Raw genomic sequence first — 8,471 nt, forward strand, 5'->3', positions numbered from 1 at the left:
AGGGCTGCAGCCCTGGCTGAGCCACACCAATTGTGTCCCTGTGGGGTGACAGTGATAACAGGTGACAACAATCCCTGCCAGTTGTCAGCAGAGGTGTGCCTAGGGCTTCACAAGCAATCATGCAGTGAGCCTCTTGTCCACTTCCCATGGATGGGGAAGCCAGTGCCAGCCCCTCCAGCTCCCTGTGCTCCCAGCACGTGTGCACACCACCGGCCTTGTGCCTCCCCACTGGCTCAGAGCCAAGCTGCTCCCAACGAGGGAACCAAAACACAGCAGCCAGGAGGATTTTGCAGGCTCTTTCATTAACCTTGGCCCAGATAGAGTTTGGTTTAATAATCCCTGCACAGATTGCCCAGATCAGAGCAGCATTTGCCTCATCTCTGAGATGAGAGACAGAGAAAATCATCAGGAATATTTTTTTTGGAAAACTTCATCATCTCCATGACCCATCTGACAGATTGGCCTAGGAAGGGGGGCAGCTGCCTCGCTCCATGCCAGACACAGCTCACATTCCTCCCATCCCCAGCACGGCTGCTGCACTCACTCAGCTCATGGAGCCTGTCCTACTTTGGATCAGCCCACAGCATCTTTGATTTTGAGGTCAGTGACAGCTGCTGGCCTTACTGCACGCCCTTACGCCGTGTTTACTTTTTAAGCAGCTCAGTGTAAACTCAGAACCAACAGCTTCCTTGGGCTGCTTTAACTGCTTCAGTATTCCTGCAGAGGAACTCTGTACAAATTGGGATGGGGCTCAAGCCTTCACATAGCTGTGGTTTTGCACTGAATGAGGCTTCAGTTCTTCTGCTTAGTTCTGGGTTTGATTATTGATCTCTCACTAATAACTGAAGAGGAGAGGGGGGGACTTCATCATGATCTACAGCTTCCTCCTGAGGGGAAGCAGAGGGGCAGGCACTGATCTCTTCTCTGTGATGACCAGTGACAGAACCCAAGGGAATGGCCTGGACTGTGTCAGGTGAGATTTAGGCTGGATATTAGGAAAAGGTTTTTCACCCAGAGGGTGGTTGGGCACTGGAACAGGCTCCCCAGGGAAGTGGTAATGGCACCAAAGCTGCCAGAGATCACAAAGTTCCCAATGCTCTCAGGCACATGGTGTGACTTTCCGGAGTTGTCCTGTGCAGGATCAGGAGCTGGACTCAATGATCCTTGTGGGTCCCTTCCTCGGGGATATTCTATTATTCTATGAATTTGTGATAATTGCTTTATGTTGGGCTCACACATAATCTGTAATCTCCTATTCCTCCTTCTCCTTTGGGAGATGAAAAAGATCTTTGCAATTCTCTGATGACCTTCTATAGCCTCTCCCCCTTGGGGGATGCTGAGCTTTCCTGGTGAGGTGTTTGCCCCATTCCACTAACAATGCACCCCCTGCCAGCCCTTCCCTGGGCAGAGGCACCATGACACACCCTCCAGTCCTTCTCCATTGGAAAAACCCTCCTGCTGCCTCACTGGGAGAGCCTTAGCCCCGTGGTGACAGGCAGCTGGAGAGCAGCAGGAGGCCAGCAAGTTGTCATCTCTGTTCTGGGAGAACATGCTGTTCCCTTCTGCGAGTGACTCGGGAGGAAGGAATTTAACTCAGAATTTCCTCCTTAAGAGCTCCAGCCCTTGTTCTGGCCAGATGCAGCTGGGAAAGGGATTTTGGCCAGCTGGGATGCAGGAGGAGGGCAGAGAGTGATTTTAGGGACAAGACGTCCCTGGTAAGGGTGCTGAAAGCTTGGATCCCCTTATTTCCTAATTTCTGCTGATGGCTCTGGCACGGATTTCTGTAGCTGGCTACCACGGAAGTTCTGAGATGGAGAGGTGGGGAGGAGAGAGGTTAAACCGTTGTGGCTCAGGCAGCCCCTGCAGGGCCCCAGAGGTGCTGGTACACACGGTGATGGTGTCAGCATGCCTGGGAAGGCACGCCAAGCATTTGCAGCCTCTCTGGCATGCCGAGGGCTCATGGAGATCCCCTGCCCCTCCTTGCTGCCCCAGGCCTTATCACTTGCCCTGGGCAAGCTGCCCACAGCTGTCCACCCAGGGGCTGCAGGGACCCCCATGTTCTCTTTGCAAAGAGGTGCCAGCTGAAGCTTCCTCTGTGCTGTGTGGCTGCTTGTGCCATCTCACAAGCTGAGCCACCCTTCCACGTGGCCGGCCAGCACGTGAACTGCTCTTGCCCAAAAGCACGAGCCAGCTGCCAGGCTGCAAATCATGACTTCCCTGCCTTAGGAGCTCTCTCTTTTACTTGCTCCAGATCCGTGATGTTCTTGTTTTGGCTCAGCAGTGGTCTGGGTTCTGTGAACAGCTGGCATAATTAGTGCTTTTGGTGCCACTTGCTCATCATGGGCATTGAAACCCTGTGCAAATTTCTCTATAAGAAGTAGGTCAACATAAACGCTCTCTTTGGAAAGAGGAGAAGCAGAGAGGATTAATTAACTTGCTTGGTGTTGCAGAGCTAGGCAATGGCAGTGCTGTCAGAAAGCATGTCCCGGTCCCGAGGGAAGCAGGGGCTCTTGCAGCAGGGTGCTGCTCCTCCCTGCTGGACACGACTGAGGGGCTCCATCCAGCAGCCTGGCTGTCTGCTGGCCGAGTGATAAAGCTCCCATCCTTACAACCTTACAGCTCCCAGTTGCTGATGCCGGGATGTTTGCAGCCACTGCCTGTTTCAAAGCAGCAGATGCTGGCAGTGATGTAACCGGGTACTAAAAATAGCCTGAGGAAGAGTTCCTGAAGCAGCATGAGGAACTGCAGGGAAGGGATAGATGGGAGGACTGAATTCACAAGAAATTACGTTCCCAATCAGTGCTGATTCAGTCTATCCACTTGGCATAGCCTGGAGTGCTGCTGCAGCAGGGGCAATGGGCCAGGAGCGCTGGCTGCTGCCAGCTCCCTGGGTCCTGCAGACCTGATGGAGCTTGTGCATCTCAGCTGGGAGTCAGGGAGACAGCTCTGCTCATCCCCATCCTTCCCAGCTCTCATGTGGGTCTTCTGGTTTGCATTCTTATCCATGGGGATAGCTAGTGGAGAAAACCATAGCTGGGTGGTAGGGAAGGACTGAGATCCTCAGCAAGGGACAGGGAGTTGTGAGCCACAGCCATGGACACACATGTTACAGCATTTTTTGGGACTGCTCTGCTAGTGAGTGAAGCAATCTGGTTGGGAAGCCCCCCTGAACTAACTGTGGAACCTGCAGTAGCTCAGCCCGTTCTTCCATGGTGCCTGTCACATGAGGCTGAGCTTCCCTCCATGGCCCCAAGGGGACTCACTGTCCTGGGGCTCACAGCCACTGCCAGCCTGCCCTGCAGTACTGTGGGCTCTGCCCTTGGGACCATCAGCTCTTCTGGGGGAGCAAATCCATTGAAGGGAAGGATTTTGCTCTTCCATGACTAAAGAGATTTAGTTATGTTTTTTAATATGAGCTAGACCTCCTTGTTTAGGACATCATAGGAGAGTTTTCCCCTTCAAGGTGGGATGAAAATGCTTATCTGCAAAGCTAAAAGGCACATGTTCTGACTTCAACAGCATCATCTCCTTGATGGCTGCAGTAACGTGCATGACTGCTCAGGGGGAAACCAACAGGAGGAGCAGGCAAGGGGAAGGAACAGGAGGAAACCCACATCCAAGCTCCTCTGCAGGAGATAAAACGTGAGAGCAATGTGGGGAGTGCCTCTGGGGGCACACTGAAGGGTGGAAGGGAAAAGGAGGGAGGCTTTGGTTCCTGCAGTGGGGCATTAGTGCTGGAGTGTCTGCAGCCTGAGCCTGCTGTTGTTTGGTTTCTGTGGACTTGGTGGGCAGGGGACAGAGCTGCTGGTGAGTCTGTGCTGTCACAAGCTGGAGCCACATCTGATTTCTGTGAGGAAGGAGGTATTGCAGACAACATCTGGCCCATCTGCAGCAAGATAGGCTGTGGTGAGTGAGGCGTCAGAGGTACTTTCCTTCCTGCACAAAAGGCGCCCTGTGATGTGTGAAATACAGACAGTGCCCTCTCAATTGCTATTTCTGCCAGCTTTTATTTCTCTCATTTAACTTACTGGTGTAAAATCTTGCAAGCATTACGTCTGTTGAATGGGGATGAGAAGTTTTAACCAGTTCTTTATCTGAGGGACTCAATAAGGGATGTCTGCAGCTGCTGAGACAAAGCTTTTGACCTTCTCTTGCCTGCAGACACCTCCCAAAAGGTCTTCTGAGACAAGCCCTGATCCCAAAAAAGTGGGAGCAGAATTTGTGGTGTATCTCTGGGCCAAACCAGGCTGTGCAAAGTGGCTGCAGAAATGAAAATGGCATTCAAAGGCCAGGGGTGGCAGGTTTAAAGCAGCTGAAAGACAAGCTTGTCTTGACTGATGTTTATATCTGAACTAACTTACCCATGCCCTAAACAGTCTGCACTGCTGTGCTGCACTGAGCCGTGCTGGTGACATTTTGGCAGTGCCAGGTGGGTAGGTGTGGTGGGGCGTGTGTCTGCGGGACACCAGCCAAAGCCCAGTATCACTCAGCTTGGGAAGTTCCCAAAATGTTCACTGGAGGAGTTTCAGCTCTTAGTCATGCTACTGTGCATGCTGGGGAGGTGGGCCTGTTTTGCTGAAGGCAAAATCATGAAACTGTGACCATAGAGAGGGCAGAGAGCAGTGCTGCAGCGCGAGGTCTGGGTGCCCCAGCCAAAACTGAGGTCTCTGGCCAAAGCCTGGAGCAGAAAGTGCAATCCCAGACACAGGGATCTGCCCTTAAGCACCCCCATGATAAACATTAGCATTCCACAAATAATAATACAAATGGAGGTAATTAGTCTGGCCTGCTGGAACAGCCCTTGTACCACTGCCTGGCCCTGTAGGATGGAGAAAGGAGCAGAGGGACTTATTCAACAAGGAGTGCCTAAGGGAGGCTCAGAAGAAGGAGAATCAGCCAGTGAAGCTGCAGGAGATCAGGCACTGAGGGATGGGGCTGCCACAGCCTAGGAGCACAAGAGGAAATAAACTGCCTTCAGCTGCAGCTGAGATGGTCACCCACGGAGCACCACAGCCCTGACATGGGAGGCAGGAGTAAGGAGCCGACCCAAACCTTTGTGTATTTGGGTTTTCACTCTGGCTGCAGCCTGCTGCCCCAAACACAGCTCAGCAGCCTGACAGATTCCCAGTACACCCTTCCAATAGGGCTGGAAGACCATGTGTGGGTGATGTCTCTGTGCCAGGGTGGCCATGGCTGTGTACCTCCAGTGCTACCAGTGCCCACCAGGAGCTGGGCTCCTGTCTGTGCATTTAAAGGCTTTGCCTTGCCCAGCAGGAAAACTTAGAGAAGTTTGTATGGAAAAAACCCTCTGCCCTCTCCTAACCTTTGGGAACTTGCTATCTCTGTGTTGTTCTGTTCATGTGTTTTTTGGCAAGTTGTTTTATCCTACAACAGCACATGAATTCTGCCGTGACAGCAGATCACTAGGTAGGAGTTCCAGCCTGGGCAGACAGGACTGGTGAAGGGAGGGCAGTGAGGGGGCACAGCTGTAACTGGCATTTTGGTGTCAGGAGACCAAGACAGATCTCTGTTGGCAGCCCATGGACACTGCTTCCAGAGTGCTGTATGGCAGATGGGCAAGACAAGCTTTCTGAGGCTGGGCATCTCATCTGAAACCCAGAGTGGATTTGGGAGTGGGTCTGTCAAGAGTCCTTGTTCTCTGAAGAGGCTGAAGATCTGCTGTGTCGGGCCAGGTAGTGGTTTGCACATGTCACTGGCTCAGAGGCAGCCCTTTGCTGCTGCCCTCTTTTCTCATGGCACTCCTTCCTCTTCCCCAGGCAGCAGAGCAGGCTGCAGCAGGACGAGGCCACAAACAGCCAGTTCAGGCTCCTGCAGAAACCCGACAAGCACAGGCACCTGGGCTGTGACACTCAACCTCTTCCCAGCAGAGCACTGCTGCTGGCCCCATTACCAACACAGGTGGCTCACAGGTGCTCCCTGTTTGCCTGAAGCACAGCCAACAAATTAAACCTTAAACCATAAATTACAGATGGTTTTTGCCCGTGGTTCCTGGGTCTGGTCAGATCAGCTGGAAGGAACTTGGGGTGGAGAAAACCCTTTGCATTAATCATAGCCTTTTTCAGGAAAGCACTAATCCTTTGCCTGCAATCCCTCACACCTTGCCTGGTGGAGCAGCTGCTGTCAGCTCTTCATCCCTGTAGCTCGTGAGAAATTGCAGAGCTGTGCTTCTATCCAGTAAACACAGTCCAGTTGTGTTTTTCTTATGTGACCCATCCATCAATATGTAACTGCTCAGGAGTAATAAAAAGTGCCTGGCTAAGGACAGGGCTGCCCAGAGAATGACTGAACTGCTGGGGCTTTGCTGCTGCCCCATGCCAAAAAACCCAACCCATTGCTCTCCTTCTTCCCCTAGCTCCATTCTCATAATTACTATTGTTGACCTTGGAAGGACTGAGGATTGAGCACGGAATTTATTTCCGTGCAAGACACCTCTAAAGCATGATGTGATGTTTCCCTGCTACTTCATTAAGCACTGTCCTCCTTTAGTGGCCTGGCTTTTTCAGTCCTGAATCAGACACATCCTCTGACGAAATGTTTTGCAAGTAAATAATAACTAGAACCATGTGCATTAATTTGAGCTACCACAGGCACGTAAAAATGGCACAGACCACACCGTGCAGACAAAGCATGGGATTAAGATTGTTGGTAAGGAATACACAGTTAGAACATTGTATTGGGCTGAAACTGGGTTGGTAAGAAGTGGTTGAATTTTGGGAGGCTTATTTGATTCAGGGTCATGGTTTTCATATAAATGAAATTTTGCAATCATCACATAGTAAGAAAAATACTGAATTAGGGAATTTTACACCAGTCCACTGATCCCTGTAAAATGTTCAATTCTTAAATCCTTAGCAAGGGAGATGGAAAAATAAAAATGCATTAACTTTATACTTGAAGGTGTGTCCTCTGGATTGTTAATTTGACAACCCAAGAGGGAGAAGCTTACTCTGCTGCTTCCTGTATTGTACCAGTTCCGTAAATAACAGGAAGTGCTTGTTCTTTTCAACTGCCTGGCACTGAATTGTACATATGTGTATATACACACGGTGTACACAAGGGAGAGGAAGGTTTTTGCAGAATTAGAACATTTGTTGCCTATTTGTTTTGTGAACACTTTAGTCAGTGGGAGAAACTGCCTGCATGAGCAGATCCTCACAGCTTCAAATGCATCTCCTTTGTCCTGGGGATGAGGAGGAGGGCTGAGCTGCATTGATATTGCAGTGACTCCTGCAGCTAAAGCTGGCCTCACACCATTGCTCAGGAGAAAACGCTTCAAGAAGTGCTGTGGGGTCACCTGGGCTGCCATGCAGCCGAAGGATCAGCCTTCCTTGTGTGTCTAGGAGCACAGCCAGCTGGGGGTTCGTCCTGCCCCTGGTGGGATGGGGGGCTGGAAGTTTAGGAAGTGACCCCAGGACGTGTGCAGGCAAGAGCAGTGTGGGAATGAAAGGCTTGCCAAGCTAAACCCAATGCTGACATCTCATTACCGGCATGAGCTGTATCGGGGAAGCTGATCGTGGGGGAGGTGGAGATGCCAAGTAACTCGAATAGCCTGGAATTACTCCCCCGCTAATTAAGAGGAACGCAAAGAGTGCAGCGAGGAGTGAGGCTTGAGGGAGCCTGTGGCTGCTGTGGGCATGGGGGAGTGTTCCCAGCCTCTGAGGGCTCCTGCAGCCACCCACGGGGGAAGGGGCCACCTCAGATCCCCTCTTCCTGTGGCAAGGGAACATAAACCAGATGTGAGCCTGGGCTAGCTCTGGACGTGCAAACACTGATTAAAACCAGTAGCATGTGTCAATACCCTCCAGTCATAACTGCCAGTCAGATTTCTTCAGAAAATTACAGACCTGCCTTCTCAAGACCCGCTTCAGCCCAAAGCGGCATAGATTTGGAAAAAAAAATTAAATATCCAAGGGAAGTCATCAGGTTTAAATGGTGAGAGACACACACAAAACCAGATTTTTATATTAAGGTAATCATGGTGGCACCAGCCAGATAAATGAGAACACTCTCACCAAGCAGGCCTGCTGGTCTTTGACGCTTTGACTGATGAACAAAAGGCATATTTTATGCAGTGAGAACCAAGGGGTATAATTGTCTCTTACACAAGACTCCAGTTATGCTTTTACTTTAGAACAATTAGAAACCAGAGATCTCTTGCCCTCTAAACCTCTTTGGTGAACCAGCGCTCACCTCTCCAAACCAGGGAGCTGTTCCTGAGCCAGGGAAGCCAGAGGCCCGCACAGGCAGGCGGTCGGGAAGCAGAAGTGGGAGGTTTGAGCAAGATGCCCTGTGCAGCCCTGCCTTGGCAGCTCAGAGCCAGAAGGGCTGGTCCCATCTAGAAAAAAAGGATGCCTGTTGCTGGGTGTGTTGTGCACCAGAAGTGTGGTGGCTTGTGCGGCTTTTAGCTCTCTGACCTTTATTTAAATGAAATGCAGAGTAATTTGTATCTA

The sequence above is a fragment of the Passer montanus genome, unplaced genomic scaffold (genome assembly GCF_014805655.1).
Source record: "Passer montanus isolate IOZ18808 unplaced genomic scaffold, ASM1480565v1 scaffold9, whole genome shotgun sequence".
In the NCBI taxonomy this organism is placed as follows: domain Eukaryota; kingdom Metazoa; phylum Chordata; class Aves; order Passeriformes; family Passeridae; genus Passer; species Passer montanus.